The following is a 16,474-nucleotide window of genomic DNA, read 5'->3' as shown; positions in this document are numbered from 1 at the left end:
TGGAAAATCTAGAAGAAATGGGTAGATTTGTGGACACATACAATTTACCAAAATTGAGTCCTGAAGAAAACCTAAAAAGACCAATAACCAAGATGGAAATTGATGAGTATAACAGACCCTCCCAACAAAGAAAAGCAGAGGACTGGATGACTTCACTGCTGAATTCTATCAAACTTTCAAAAAAATCTAATTCCAACTCTTCTCAAACTATTCTAAACAATTGAAAGGGAGAGAATCTTCCCAAATACTTTCTATGAGGCCAACATCACTTTAATTCCAAAACCTGAAAAAGATACAACAAAGAAAGAGAACCAATATCCCTGATAAACATTTATATGAAAATACTCAACAAAACAATACCTAGTCCAATCCAGCAATGCATCAAAAAGATCATTCATCTGGACCACATGAAATTTTATCCCTGGTATGCAGATATAGTTAAACATATGCAATTCAAGAAGTGTGAAACTTTCATTAACAAATTGAAGAATAAAAGCATATGATTATCTCAATAGATACAGAAAAATAATTTGATAACATTAAACATCCTTTATGATAAAAACCTTAAGCAAGTTGGGTATAGAAGAACATATCTGAACACAATCAAGGAAATATATGACAATCAGCATCATATCGAATAGGCAAAAGTTGAAAACATTTCCAGTAAGTTCTGGAACCATACAAGGATGTCCACAGTATAGTCAGTATAGTTCCAGAAGTTCTAGTCAGAGCCATTAGACAAAAAAAAAAAAAAAAAAAAAAAAAAAAATCAAAAGGATACAAATGAGAAAGAGGATGTCAAATTATTCCTGTTTGCAGATGATATGACCTTATACATAGGGTAACCAAAGGAATCCACAAAGATTATTGGAACTCAAAAGAGAGATTGACAAAGTTGCAGGATATAGAATAAACACACCAAAATCAGTAACGTGTACACACAAACAATGCCATGACTGAGAAAGAACGTGTAAGATTAGTTCCATTCAAAATAGCTACAAACATTTTTAAATATCTTGGATAAACTTAACCAAGAAGGTGAAGAAGGTGAATAATCTCTACAATCAAAATTTAAAAATACGAAGGAAAGAAATAGAAGAAATCGAAAAAAGGAAATATCTTCCATGTTATGGGTTGGAAGAATGAATATCAAAATGTCCATACTACCCAAAGCCATCTGTAGATTCAATCTGATCTTAATCAAAATACAAAAGATGTTCTTCTCAGATCTAGAAAAAAATGGCCTTAAAATTCATATGGAATTACAAGTGAACTCAAATTGCTAAAGCAATCTTAAACAATAAAAAAAGAAAGTTAGAGGAATCACAATACCAGATTGAAACACATATTACGGGACAGTTATAAACAGCCTGGTGCTGGCACAATGGTAGGTATATGGACCAATAGAACAAAGGTGGAGACCCTAGAAATTAATCTATGCAGCTGCAGCCAACTGATTTTTGACAAATGAACTAAAATCAATAACCCCAGATAAAGGACAGTGTCTTTAACAAATGGTATTGGGCAAATTGGATCTCTGTATGAGGAAGTGTGAAACAAGATCCCTACCTTGTACTCTACACAAAATAAACCCACAATGGAGCAAGGATCTAATCCTATGATCTGAAACTATCAAATTATTTGAAGAAAACCCAGGGAAAATACTTCAAGACATTGGCATAGGCAAGGATTCATGGATTAGACCCCAGAAGCGTAGTCAATGAAAGACAAAATGACAAATGGTATTACGTTAAGCTAAGAAGAGTTCGGTACTCAACAAAATGAAGAAGCAACCAACAGCATGGTGGAAAATATTTGCAATTATACATTTGATAAAAGATTAAATCCAGAATATATAATGAGCTCAAGAACAAAATAAACAGTCCAATTAAGAAATGGGCTAAGGATGTGAACAGGTATTTTTCAAAGGATGGAATACAAATAGCCAACAGACACAGGAAAAGATGCTTGGGATCCCTAGCCATCGATGCAAATAAAAATCACAATGAAGTTTCACCTCACCCTAGTTAAAACAACTATCATTCAAAAATCAAAAAATAATAAATTCTGGTAAGGATGTACAGAAAATGTTGCCCTAATGCACTGTTGGTAGGAACGTAACTACTGCAAACACTATGGAAGACAGTATGGAGATTCCTCAGAGATCTGAAAATAGATGTACTATATTATCCAACCATTCCATTCCTGGGAATTTACCCAAAGAAAATGAAATCAACATATGAAAGACTTATCTATACTTTCATGTTTATAGCAGCTCAATTCACAATATTTAAGATATGGAATCAACCCAAATGTCCACCAACTGATGACTGGATAAAAAATTGTACTACATATATAAGATATATATAAGATGTAATACTACCCAGCAGTAAAAAAAAAAAAAAAAAGATGCAATCGAGTACCATTATGCTTAGTGAAATAAGCCAGTTCCAAAAAGACTAATATAAAGACTAATATGTTTTCTCTGATTTATATTAACTTATATAAAGGGTACAAAAAATATATATGAAGAAAATTGACATTTTGAGATTTGATTATTGTTTATAGTCTTTGTCTATATTCTAGAGGAACAGTAGTTTTTCTACTTACTACTTGTTGAATCCTTTATTTAATGGAGGGTTAAACTTGTGATTAGAAAGTAAGTTGAAAGTATGCCATTGTAAAACTTAAAAGAAAAAGAAGCAGTAGGGAGGGTGGGAGTAACGGAGGGAGAGGGAAGGGTGGGAAGTATCATTATGCTTTTTTTTTTTTTTTGGACAGGCAGAGTGGACAGTGAGAGAGAGAGACAGAGAGAAAGGTCTTCCTTTTCGTTGGTTCACTCCCCAATGGCCGCCACGGCCGGCGCACTGCGGCTGGCACACAGCACCGATCTGAAGCCAGGAGCCAGGTGCTTCTGCTGGTCTCCTATGCTGGTGCAGGGCCCAAGGACCTGGTCCATCCTCCACTGCACTCCTGGGCCACAGCAGAGAGCTGGACTGGAAGAGGAGCAACGGGGACAGAATCCAGCGCCCTGACTGGGACTAGAACCCGGGGTGCCAGTGCCGCAGGTGGAGGATTAGCCTGTTGAGCCGGCCCTCATTATGCTTTTAAAACTGTACATATGAAATATGTGAAATTTGTTCCCATTTTCAATATTAAAAATTACTTATTTTTAAAAACATTTTTAAATACTTATTTTTTTATTTGAAAGGAAGAGGTAAGGGAGAGAGAGAGAGAGAGAGATCTTCCATCCATTGGTTCATTCCTTAAATGGCCACACAGCCAGGACTGGGCCAGGTGGAAGCTAGGAGCCAGGAGCTTCATCCAGGTCTCCCATGTGGGTACAGAGACCCAAGTAATTGAATCATCTTCTGGTACTTTCCCAGGCCGTTAGCTGAGAGCTGGATAGGAAGTGGAGCTGAAGGGACTCAAACGGGTACACATAAGGGATGCCAGCATCAGAGGTGGTAACTTTATCCACTGTGCCACAATGCCAATCTCCTAAATGAAAAAATGTTAAAAAGAAACAAAAATGTTTTTGACTTTGAAGAACACATAGGTCTCTGTTGTATTTTTTGTTCTTTTTCCTCTCTCCCTTCAAAACTTTAAAAGTGAAATTATTCTTAGTCTTCAACAGAGCTCCAGAAATTTCATGGGTATATGTGTTATGAAAACCTACAGATGCATTTTCAAGTTTGTGGCACCAAGATAAACTTCTTGTTTAATTGTATTTTTCTACATACTTCTTGAAATACCTTTGGATACATCTAGAGTTGGACTGCTGACATGGTTTCTGATGCCTACAAACTGAATGTGTCTAGCACTTCTCCCTCAAGAAATTCACAGAACGTGTATCTTGTACTGGTGTGCATACTACATATTTACATAATTTCCTTACCTTTATCAAATTACAGGTTCCTTGTGGAAAGGGTGCCATCCTATCTAGGGATGGGAATAAATTTGGATTCAGAGGCTTTGCTTATATCCTGCACTACCACTTCTTGCTGTGTGACTTTAGATAAATCTCATTTTCTCTCTGAGGCTTTACTTCCTCAATTATAAAATGGTATTAGTAATAATACCCGTTATGAGATAGTTGATTTATGGGACATAGTAAGGTTGTGTGAGAATTAAATGAGTTAGTACACACAAAATGGGATGTAATCCACTGATTATCATAGTAGCTTTATACACAGTAACCAAAGATGGTAACCATGCAGATGGCTATTGATGTGTGACAGATAAACATGATGTGCTATTTGAGAGGGAGCTTCAAAAAGTTCATGGAAAATAGAATTGTAAGTTCATTTTGGTGCAGAAAGAATTTGAAAATCCATGCATAGGTTTTCCATGAACTTTTTAAAGTACTGCTGCAGAAGTCTACAGTTCTTGATAATTGTTTTTTTCTCTGCTGGGTTCACGTCTTGAATTCACAAAAGATGAGGAGCTCAGACAAGGAAGGGTATGTAAAGCACAAGTGGTTTATTTAAGAAAACAAAAGTGAAGGAGAAAAAACTCAAAAATGAATGATAGTTTCAATTGAGACTCAAGAAAAAACATGTGAAACTTCCTCGAGATGTGTACAGTTCTCATTGATTAAATGACTTACAATAGCACAGAAAAATCTTGATTACAAGGACTAGCATATGACATCAACATCCTTCACAGAAGCTGCTTGTTTGAATTTTCTCCACACAGTGAAGAAGGGTCTCCTTGTTTCCTGTCTACCTAGCCATATCTCTATCATTACTCTTGTCCATATAATGGAACATGACTCAGCTTTACAGAGGCAGGGAATTCTGATCATACTGTGGTACAGATGAAGCTTGAAAACATTGAGCTCAGTGAGATAAGCGAGATTACAAAAGTTAAATTCTGTGTCATTCTGTTAGGTAGGAAGTCAGAAATTGAGCCTATGTGTGTATGAGACAGGCCTGAAGACCAGCACCTACTGTGGAAGCTCCAGAAGCCCAGCATCTTGCACTTCAAAGTCCTGCCCAGACTCTGATAACCTCCAAGGGTCCCAGCCCTTCCCCCAAGGAAAATTCCCAGGAGAATTCTCTCTCCTCAGGACCAAAGGGGTTGGTTACCTGATAACATGGGAAACCCCCCACTCTGCCTGGGTGCCAGCAAATCTGGGGAAGAATTTGATAATTTTCACCCAACAAACCAGGACTCCCCATCCTTTGTCCTGGAGGAGAGGGGGAAGTGGGTAAACAGACTCCCTTAAAAACTTAGGGAGTCCAAACGGACTGTGCACTCAGCCCTCTGCCTCTCTGCTGAGCTGCCCACCTGGCCTGCCCAGGTGTATTGCCTCCACTCAACCATGTAATCTCGCTCTCCCCCCGTCAGAGTGACTGGGCGCTCTCTCTGTCCCTTCCGTCCTGGCGGATGCCCTGTCCCCAGTAAAGTCTTATCACTCTGCTCTCTTTCTAATGCCTGAATTCTTTCTTGTGTGAAGACAAGGACCCCATGGCTTCCACGACCTTCCCTCCAGCAACAAAACAGCTCACATAATCAATATCAGTGTACATATGAGCACCTCTGTGGCCTTGGTGTGTCCAACCCAATTATATCTAACCATATATGTAAAGGAAAACAAGTTGTTTGTTAGGGGGTATATAAGGCAACACCCTGCTTTATTCAAAGTCCAGACTTTGCATAAATATCCTCTGGGCTTGCCTGCATCAAAATAAAGCAGTTTCCTGCTGAAAGCCTTGGTGTCCAGCCTTTCTGTCCGAGATCCCGCTACAATAGTAGGAATAAAAGTGGCAGTTAAATACATCTCATATCTAGCCTGGTGCCATACACAACAATAAATATGAAATAATAGGCAGAGCGCAGGTACACCTAAGCCTCAGCGGTAGAAAATTCAGAACAAAATATGAAATAATGTCAGTTGTTATCAAAGAAATGTCAATGCCCAGAAGAGTTTTAATAGCTTCCATCAGCCCCCTGGGGTCTTTTGGTATTTGTAATTAGTTTCCTGAGTCTCCTTTTGATTCATTTAAATTAGCTGCCATCCAGTTGTGTGCTAGAGACAACTTTAAAATAAATCCAGCCCCCAGGATTGTGGCATAATCGGTTAAGTTGCTGCCTACAATGCCAGCATCCTGTATGGATGCCAGTTTGAGTTTTGGCTGCTCCACTCTGGATCTAGCTCACTGCTAATATGCCTAGGGAAGCAGTAGGAGATGGCCCAAATACTTGGGCCCCTGTGCTACTTGGGAGATCCAGATGAAGCTCCTGGCTCCTGACTCCAGACTGGCCCAGCCCTGGCCATTGTGGCCATTTTGGTAGTAAACCAGTTGATGGATAATTTCACTTCTTCCCCTCGCTTTCTCCCTCTACAACTGTGCCCTTCAAATAAATAAAATAAATCTTAAAAAAGTGAATTCAATCCCCCAAATCCCTAAAACTAATGTATTTCTATTATTTTAAAAAGAAAAGGAAAATATTATCAACAATATTATATGAAATAGCTGTACTAGTTTTAACTTCTACATTAGAAATGCATTTTGTGCATTTAATTAATTTTATAAGGATTTCCAATCAGATGATGGTTTTAGAATTGGTGCTATAATTGGCAACCTGGAGAGATTTTAACTATTTTATCTGTATTTCACTGAAAATTAAAGTCCAATTGTATACCTAATGCTTTGTAGAACATCATCATTTGGAAGTATTTTTTTTTCAGTGTGTATTTTCTGTTTTCTGTTTACAGTTAGCTAAGTGAGCACCTTTCCGATAAACCCATTTAAGTTTTGTATATGTAAGTGGATCTAACAGGCCCTTTGGTTCAGATTTTTAAATTAAAAATAGGGGATGACGATTGGTACTGGAGGGGAGGCCTTGGAAGCTGTGGGGCTCTTGTCTTCATACAAGAAAGAATTCAGGCATGAGACAGAGAGCAGAAGTGATAAGGCTTTATTGGGGACAGGGCATCTGCCAGGACGGGACAGAGAGAGATCGCCAAGTCACTCACACTGGGGGAGAGTAAGGTTTCTCATACTGGTTAACAGTTCATGTTTAAAATCATTAATCATGATTGGGGCTGGTGCTGTGGTGTAGCAGGTAAAGCCGAAGCTTGCAGCACCGGCATCCCATACGGACACCAATTCAAGTCCTGGCTGATCCAGTTCTGATCCAGCTCCCTGCTAATGTGCCTGGGAAAGCAGCGAAAGATGGCCAAGAGCTTGGGCCCCTGCACCCACGTGGGAGACCTGGAAGAAGCTACAGGTTTCTTCAATTTCTGTTGCTCTCAGGCTCCATTAGGGCAGCACATCGTGGCACATGTGAATGCTACATTCACAGTAGACTGGTGTTGCCAAAAAGAAATAAGGAGCTTGGGAAACCCACTCCTTTTAAAACAAGCATTAAGCAAACCTGCTCTTTGACTGGAGAGGAATATCAGTACCTTTCTCAAAGTTACCAGCTGCATAAACAGCCATGAAAAATTTGTCCTTAGGAAAGTATTCAGGGCTTTGCAGTCACATCATACTCAGTAAAACATGTCCAAGCACAAGGTGCCCAAGGTGCAATTTCTCTCCATATATCATGGATGGATGACAGGAGTCTATAGGTAAAACTCCTAAGAAATCTATTAGAATCTTCTAAGAAAATTGTGCACTAACAAATTAATTTAGCAAGATAACAAGATACAAGATCAATATACAAAACTTAACTTTATTTTGTGTAGTAGTAACAAATGATCTGATGATCAAAAAAGGAAAAAGTATGGGGATGAGCATTGGCCTTCCAGTTGGATGCCCACAGCTCATATCAGAGAGCCGAGGTTAGAGTTCCAGCTCCACTCTCATTTCTAGCTTCCAGCTTATGCACACTCTGAGAAGTGGCAATAATAACTCAAGTAATTAGGTTCTTGCCACTCATGTTGGATACCTGGATTGAGTTCCCAGCTGCAGGTGTCTCTGTCTCCCCAATAAATAAAATAAATAAATATTTCTTAAAATCCCCTCTAAAGAAATACAACAATTTTACTCACAGCAGTACTAAAAAAATAAAATACTTAGGATTAAATCTTACATAAAGTGTGTATTCCCGCACATAGAAAACTGTAAAACATAACTGGTTGAAATTAAAGCAGACATAAATAAATATGCAACTATGTTTATGTTTATAGATGGGAAGAAATTGGAAATCTTATGCTTTGCAAGAATATAAATGCTACTACCACTTTGGAAAATATTTTGGCTTTTTTTTTTTTTTTGGACAGGCAGAGTGGACAGTGAGAGAGAGAGACAGAGAGAAAGGTCTTCCTTTGCCGTTGGTTCACCCTCCAATGGCCTCCACGGCCGGCGTGCTGCGGCCGGCACACCGCGCTGATCTGAAGGCAGGAGCCAGGTACTTATCCTGGTCTCCCATGGGGTGCAGGGCCCAAGCACTTGGGCCATCCTCCACTGCACTCCCTGGCCACAGCAGAGAGCTGGCCTGGAAGAGGGGCAACCGGGACAGAATCTGGAACCCCGACTGGGACTAGAACCCAGTGTGCCGGTGCCGCAAGGCGGAGGATTAGCCTAGTGAGCGGCGGCATTGGCCCGGCATTTTTTTTTTTTACTTTTATTTAATGAATATAAATTTCCAAAGTATGGCTTATGGATTACAATGGCTTCCCCCCCATACCGTCACTCCCACCCGCAACCCTCCCCTTTCCCACTCCCTCTCCCCTTCCATTCACATCAAGATTCATTTTCGATAATCTTTATATAGAGAAGATCAGCTTAGTATACATTAAGTAAAGATCTCAACGGTTTGCTCAAACACAGAAACATAAAGTGAAGAATAATAGATGATTTTTTAAATGATGATGAAATCAGATCAGACCTATTGTCATGTTTAATCCCAGTGAGAGTCAAGTTGGGAATTAACAATTACTTTTTTTTTGTTGTTTACAGAAGATCAGTTTAGTATGCATTAAGTAAAGATTTCAACAGTTTGCACCCCCATAGAAACACAAAGTGAAATATACTGTTTGAGTACTCGTTATAGCATTAAATCTCAATGTACAGTACATTAAGGACAGAGATCCTACATGAGGAGTAAGTGCACATGACTCCTGTTGTTGACTTTACCAATTGACACTCCTGTCTATGGCATCAGTAATCTCCCTATGCTCCAGTCATGAGTTTCCAAGGCTATGGAAGCCCTCTGAGTTCTCTGACTCTTATCTTGTTTAGACAAGGTCATAGTCTAAGTGGAGGTTCTCTCCTCCCTTCAGAGAAAGGTACCTCCTTCTTTGAAGACCTGTTCTTTCCACTGGGATCTCACTCACAGAGATCTTTCATTTAGGTGTTTTTTTTTTGTTTTGTTTTTTGTTTGTTTGTTTGTTTTTTTGCCAGAGTGTCTTGGCTTTCCATGCCTGAAATACTCTCATGGGCTTTTCAGCCAGATCCGAATGCCTTTAGAGCTGATTCTGAGGCCAGAGTGCTATTTAGGACATCTGCCATTCTATGAGTCTGCTGAGTATCTCACTTCCCATGTTGGATCCCTCTCCCCTTTATTTATTCTATCGGTTAGTATTAGCAGGTACTAGCCTTGTTTATGTGCTCCCTTTGACTCTTAGTCCTTTCATTATGATCAATTGTGAACTGAAATTGATCACTTGGACTAGTGAGATGGCATTGGTACATGCCACCTTGATGGGATTGAATTGGAATCCCCTGGTATGTTTCTAACTCTACCATTTGGGGCAAGTCCGCTTGAGCATGTCCCAAATTATACATCTCTTCCCTCTCTTATTCCCACTCTTATGTTTAACAGGGATCACATTTCAGTTACTTTTCAACACTTAAGAATAACTGTGTATTAATTACAGAATTAAACCAGTAGTATTAAGTAGAACAGACAAAAAAACTACTAAGAGGGATAATGTATTAAGTTGTTCATTAACAGTCAGGGCTATGCTGATCAAGTCACCGTTTCGCATAGTGTCCATTTCACTTCAACAGGTGTCCTTTTTGGTGTTCAGTCAGTTGTCACCAATCAGGGAGAACATATGATATTTGTCCATTTGGGACTGGCTTATTTCACTCAGCATGATGTGTTCCAGATTCCTCCATTTTGTTGCAAATGACTGGATTTCGTTGTTTCTTATTGTGGTATAGTATTCTAAAGAGTACATATCCCATAATTTCTTTATCCAGTCTACCGTTGATGGGCATTTGGGTTGATTCCAGGTCTTAGCTATTGTGAATTGAGCTGCAATAAACATTAGGCTGCAGACCGCTTTTTTGTTTGCCAATTTAAATTCCTTTGGGTAAATTCCAAGGAGTGGGATGGCTGGGTTGAATGGTAGGGTTATATTCAGGTTTCTGAGGAATCTCCAGACGGAGTTCCATAGTGGCTTCACCAGTTTGCATTCCCACCAACAGTGGGTTAGTGTCCCTTTTTCCCCACATCCTCGCCAGCATCAGTTGTTCTTAGATTTCTGTATGTGAGCCATTCTAACTGGGGTGAGTTGAAACCTCATTGTGGTTTTGATTTGCATTTCCCTGATTGCTAGTGACCTTGAACATTTTTTCATGTGCCTGTTGGCCATTTGGATTTCCTCTTTTGAAAAATGTCTACTGAGGTCCTTGGCCCATCTCTTAAGTGGGTTGTTGGTTTTGTTTTTGTGGAGTTTCTTGATCTCTTTGTAGATTCTGGTTATTAACCCTTTATCTGTTGCATAGTTTGCAAATATTTTTTCCCATTCTGTCGGTTGTCTCTTCACTCTCCTGACTGTTTCTTTTGCAGTACAGAAACTTCTCAATGTGATGCAATCCCAATAGTTGATTTTGGCTTTGACTGCCTGTGCCTCCCGGGGCTTTTCCACAAATTCTTTGCCTTTGCCAATATTTTGAAGGGTTTCTCCAATGTTCTCTAATAACTTGATGGTGTCAGGTCGTAGATTTAGGTCTTTAATCCATGTTGAGTGGATTTTTGTGTAAGGTGTAAGGTAGGGGTCTTGCTTCGTGCTTCTGCACATGGAAATCCAGTTTTCCCAGCACCATTTATTGAATAGACTGTCCTTGCTCCAGGAATTGGTTTTAGATCCTTGATCAAATATAAGTTGGCTGTAGATGTTTGGGTTGATGTCTGGTGTTTCAATTCTGTTCCATTGGTCTATCCATCTGTTTCTGTACCAGTACCATGCTGTTTTGATTACAACTGCCCTGTAGTATGTCCTGAAATCTGGTATTGTGATGCCTCCGGCTTTGTTTTTGTTGTACAAGATTGCTTTAGCTATTCGAGGTCTCTTGTGCCTCCATATGAATTTCAGCATCATTTTTTCTAGATCTGAGAAGAATGTCTTTGGTATCTTGATTGGGATTGCATTGAATCTATAAATTGCTTTTGGGAGAATGGACATTTTGATGATGTTGATTCTTCCAATCCGTGAGCATAGAAGATTTTTCCATTTCTTGGTATCCTCTTCTATTTCTTTCTTTAAGGTTTTGAAATTTTCATCGTAGAGATCTTTAACATCCTTGGTTAAGTTTATTCCAAGGTATTTGATTGTTTTTGTAGCTATTGTGAATGGGATTGATCTTAGCAGTTCTTTCTCAGCCATGGCATTGCTTGTGTATACAAAGGCTGTGGATTTTTGTGCATTGATTTTATATCCTGCCACTTTGCCAAACTCCTCTATGAGTTCCAATAGTCTCTTAGTAGAGTTCTTTGGTTCCTCTAAGTAAGGAATCATATCGTCTGCAAAGAGGGATAGTTTGACTTCTTCCTTCTCAATTTGTATTCCTTTAATTTCATTTTCTTGTCTGATGGCTCTGGCTAAAACTTCCAGAACTATGTTAAATAACAGTGGTTAGAGTGGGCATCCCTGTCTGGTACCAGATCTCAGTGGAAATGCTTCCAACTTTTCCCCATTTAAGAGGATGTGGCCATGGGTTTTTCATAAATTGCTTTGATTATATTGAGGAATGTTCCTTCTATACCCAATTTGCTTAGAGTTTTCATCATGAAAGGGGGTTGAATTTTATCGAATGCTTTCTCTGCATCTATTGAGAAAATCATATGATTTTTCTTCTGCAGTCTGTTAATGTGGTGAATCACATTGATTGATTTGTGAATGTTGAACCATCCCTGCATACCAGGGATAAATCCCACTTGTTCTGGGTGGATGATTTTTCTGATGTTGTGTTGTATTCTATTGGCGAGAATTTTATTGAGGATTTTTACGTCTATTGGTCTGTAATTTTCTTTCAGTGCTGCATCTTTCTCTGGCTTAGGGATTAAGGTGATGCTGGCTTCATAGAAAGAAGTTGGGAGGATTCCATCTTTTGCGATTGTTCTGAATATTTTGAGAAGAAATGGAATTAGTTCTTCTTTAAATGTCTGGTAGAATTCAGCAGTGAATCCATCTGGTCCTGGGCTTTTCCTTTTTGGGAGCACCTTTATTACTGTATCAATTTCTGTCTCAGTTATGGGTCTATTTAGGGTTTCTATGTCTTCATGGTTCAATTTTGGTAGATTGCATGTGTCCAGGAATCTATCCATTTCTGATAGATTTTCTTGGTTGCTGGCATACAAGTCCTTGTAGTAATTTTTGATGATTCTTTTTTATTTCTGTGGTGTCTGTTGTTACGTTTCCTTTTTCATCTCTGATTTTATTGATTTGGGTCTTTCTCTTCTTTTTTTAGTTAGTTGGGCCAATGGGGTGTCAATTTTGTTTATTTTTTCAAAAAACCAGCTCTTCACTTGGCTGATTTTTGTAATTTTTTTGGATTCAATCCTGTTAATTTAATTTCTGATTTTAATTATTTCTCTTCTCCTACTGGATTTGGGTCTAGTTTGCTGCAGTTTTTCTAGGTCCTTGAGATGCGCTGAAAGCTCATTTATTTGGTGCCTTTCCAATTTCTTTATGTAGGTACCTATTGCTATAAACTTCCCTCTCAATACTGCTTTTGCCGTATCCCATAAGTTTTGATGTGTTGTGTTGTTATTTTGATTTCTCTTTTGATTTCTTGAATGACCCAGATTTCATTCCGGAGCATGTAGTTCAATCTCCATGTGTTTGCATACTTTCTGGGGATTCCTGAGTTGCTAATTTCCAACTTCATCCCGCTGTGGTCTGAGAAGCTGCATGGTATGATTCTAATTCTTTTAAATTTGCTGAGACTTGGTTTATATCCTAGCATGTGATCAATCCTAGAGAAGGTTCCATGCACTGCTGAGAAGAATGTAAAGTCTTTAGATGTAGGATTGAAAGTTCTGTAGATATCTGTTAGATCCATTTGGGAAATAGTGTCAATAATATCTGCTGTTTCCTTGTTGATCTTCTGTCTGCATGATCTGTCTATTTCTGAGAGTGGAGTATTGAAGTCCCCCTGTACTATTGTATTGGAATCTAAGTCTCCCTTTAAGTCCCTTAACATATCTTTTAAATAGACTGGTGCACTGTAATTAGGTGCATATACATTTATAATAGTTACATCTTCCTGTTGAATTGAACCCTTAATCATTCTATAGAGCCCCCCTTTGTCTCTCTTAACAGTTTTTGTATTAAAGTTTATTTTGTCTGATAATAATATGGCTACACCTGCTTTCTTTTGGTTTCTGTTGGCATGGAATATCTTTTTCCAACCTTTCACTTTCAGTCTGCATGCCTCTTTGTTAGAGAGATGTGTTTCTTGTTGGCACAAATAGTTGGGTTTTGTTCCTTAAGCCAATCAGCCAATCGGTGTCTTTTAACTGAAGAGTTAAGTGCATGAACGTTTAATGTGACTATTGATATGTAGTGACTTTGCCCTGCCATTTTCCCGGAGATATTTTCTAGTATATGCTTTGAGCTTCCTATGCTCTTTCACTGGTAGGTGTTCTTCCTTTCCCTTCTTTCATATTGATGGCCATGTTTCTGTGTTTCTGAGTGTATCACATCTTTAAGTATCTTTTGCAGGGCCGGACGAGTGGCGGCAAAGTCTTTCAATTTCTGTTTGCTATGAAAGGTCTTTATTTCACCTTCATTCACAAATGAGAGCTTAGCAGGATATAATATTCTGGGCTGGCAATTTTTCTTTCTTAGCACCTGTGCTATGTCTCACCATTGCCTCCTAGCCTGTAGTGTTTCTGATGAGAAGTCTGCTGTGAGTCTGATTGGAGATCCTCTGAGAGTAATCTGACATTTCTCTCTTGCACATTTTAGGATCTTTTCTTTATGGTTCACTGTGGTGAGTTTAATTACAACGTGTCGTGGTGAGGATCTCTTTTGGTCATGTTTACTAGGGGTTCTATGAGCTTCCTGTACTAGGATGTCTCTGTCTTTCTCCAAACCTGGAAAGTTCTCTGCTCGTATCTCACTAAAAAGGCCTTCTAATCCTTTCTCTCTCTCCATGCCTTCAGGAACTCCTAGAACTCAAATGTTGGTTCTTTTAATAGTATCCTGTAGATTCCCGACAATATTTTTTAGATTTCTAATTTCCTCTTCTTTTCTTTTTTTGTATGTTTTCCTGTTCTCTGTCTTCTAAGTCTGATATTCTCTCTTCTGTTTCACTGACTCTGTTTTTAAGGCTCTCTAATGTGTTTGATATTTGATCTATTGAGCTCTTCATTTCATTTTGATTTCTCTTCACTATCACAGTTTCATTTTCTACTATTTTCTGGGTTTCATTTTGATTCCTCCTTAAAATTTCATTTTCACGAGAGAGATTTTCAATCCTGTCCAATAAGGATTTCTGTAGTTCAAGGATTTGCTTTTGAAAACTTCTAAATGTTCTTATCAAAAATTTTTTGAAATCGGTATCTTGCATTTCTTCTGTCTCATCATCTTCATAATCTTGGCTTGGGGTGTTTTGTTTATTGGGAGGCATCATAGTGTCATCGTTGATCTTGTTCCCTCCATTTTTGTGTTTGTGGCTTGGCATTGTTAATTCTTCTTCCCTCACTGTGAGTTTTTTTTTTTTTTTTATATACTATGTCTGTGTTAAGTGGACTGCCTGCTATTGGAGGAGCCTTGGAGGCTTGAGATGGGTGTGTCCTGAGAGCTCTGCTTGGTTCTTCTGGGATATGGGTGTGCAAAGGTGACACCCTCAGGTTATGCATCGTAAAGCTCTCTCTCTTTTTTATTTAAGTTTTATTTAATGAATATAAAATTCCAAAGTACAGCTTATGGATTACAATGGCTTCCCCCCGATAACGTCCCTCCCACCCGCAATCCTCCTCTTTGCCACTCCCTCTCCCCTTTCATTCACATCGAGATTCATTTTCGATTCTCTTTATATACAGAAGATCATTTAGTATACATTAAGTAAAGATTTATTTATTTATTTAAATTTTTTTTTATTCAGGAGGTAAGTAATACCGCACAGCTGAGCAGAATTGATGGTATTTAGCTTCCAATCTCTGGCTTCTACCCAAAGAGTCTGTGCGGGCCCAGTTTCTCCTGCGGACTCCCACTGGGTTGTCTAGGCTACTGAATTGTAGCACCTCAGTTCCTTAGCTCTCCCCTTTTGTTATGTATATCCAGAGTGGGGCCTGCTCTTTGTCTCTTGCTCACCTTTGCAAGGTTGGCAGAGAGAGAAACTCGTCTGTACCAGTGACCCCCAACCTTTTTTTTTCCTTCTCTTCTGTAGTCAGTCTGGTGAACTTTCCCACCTCAAGCCCACTTCCCTCTAGATTCTGACTGCCGTTTCCCTGCCAGTGTCTCGGGTTACTGAGCTCACCTCCCCTTCCAGCGCCGATGTGTGGACTCAGAGCCCTGGGCATCCCTGCTCTCCCCGCTGGTCGTCTATGTGACATCCACTCTTCTTTCTTCTTCCAGCACTGGTGCGCAGACCCTGCTGCTCCCGCAGCTCGGCTTCCGCGAGGTGGGTGACCTTGTTCCCCCCGTAGGTCCTCCGAGTCACAGCCACTAGATCCAGAAGAGTTTCCTCTGCAATTTTTTCCTGATCCTTTTTCTGAGGCTACTGTAACTCCCCTTTTATTAGACTAAATTTTCCCGGACTATTGGTGCACGCCCTCACTATTCCGCCATCTTGTCTCCACCCCAGTTAGTTCTTCTTTAAAGGTCTGGTAGAATTCAGCAGTGAATCCATCTGGTCCTGGGCTTTTCTTTGTTGGGAGGGCCTTTATTGCTGTTTCAATTTCTGTTTTCTATGTCTTCCTGGTTCAATTTAGGTAGGTTGCATGTGTCCAGGAATCTATCCATTTCTGATAGGTTTCCCTGTTTGCTGGCATACAAGTCCTTGTAGTAATTTCTGATGATTCTTTTTCTTTCTGTGGTGTCTGTTGTTACGTTTCCTTTTTCATCTCTGATTTTATTGATTTAGGTCTTTTCTCTTCTTTTTTTAGTTAGTTGGGCCAATGGGGTGTCAATTTTGTTTAATTTTTCAAAAAACCAGTTCCTCGTTTGGCTGATTTTTAGTAATTTTTTTGATTCAATCCTGTTGATTTCTTCTCTGATTTTAATTATTTCTCTTCTCCTACTAGATTTGGGTCTGGTTTGCTGTAGGTTTTCTAGATC

This window comes from Oryctolagus cuniculus, chromosome 10, assembly GCF_964237555.1.
Source record: "Oryctolagus cuniculus chromosome 10, mOryCun1.1, whole genome shotgun sequence".
NCBI lineage: Eukaryota > Metazoa > Chordata > Mammalia > Lagomorpha > Leporidae > Oryctolagus > Oryctolagus cuniculus.
The sequence above is the reverse complement of the archived record's forward strand: the minus strand, read 5'-3'. Positions refer to the sequence as shown.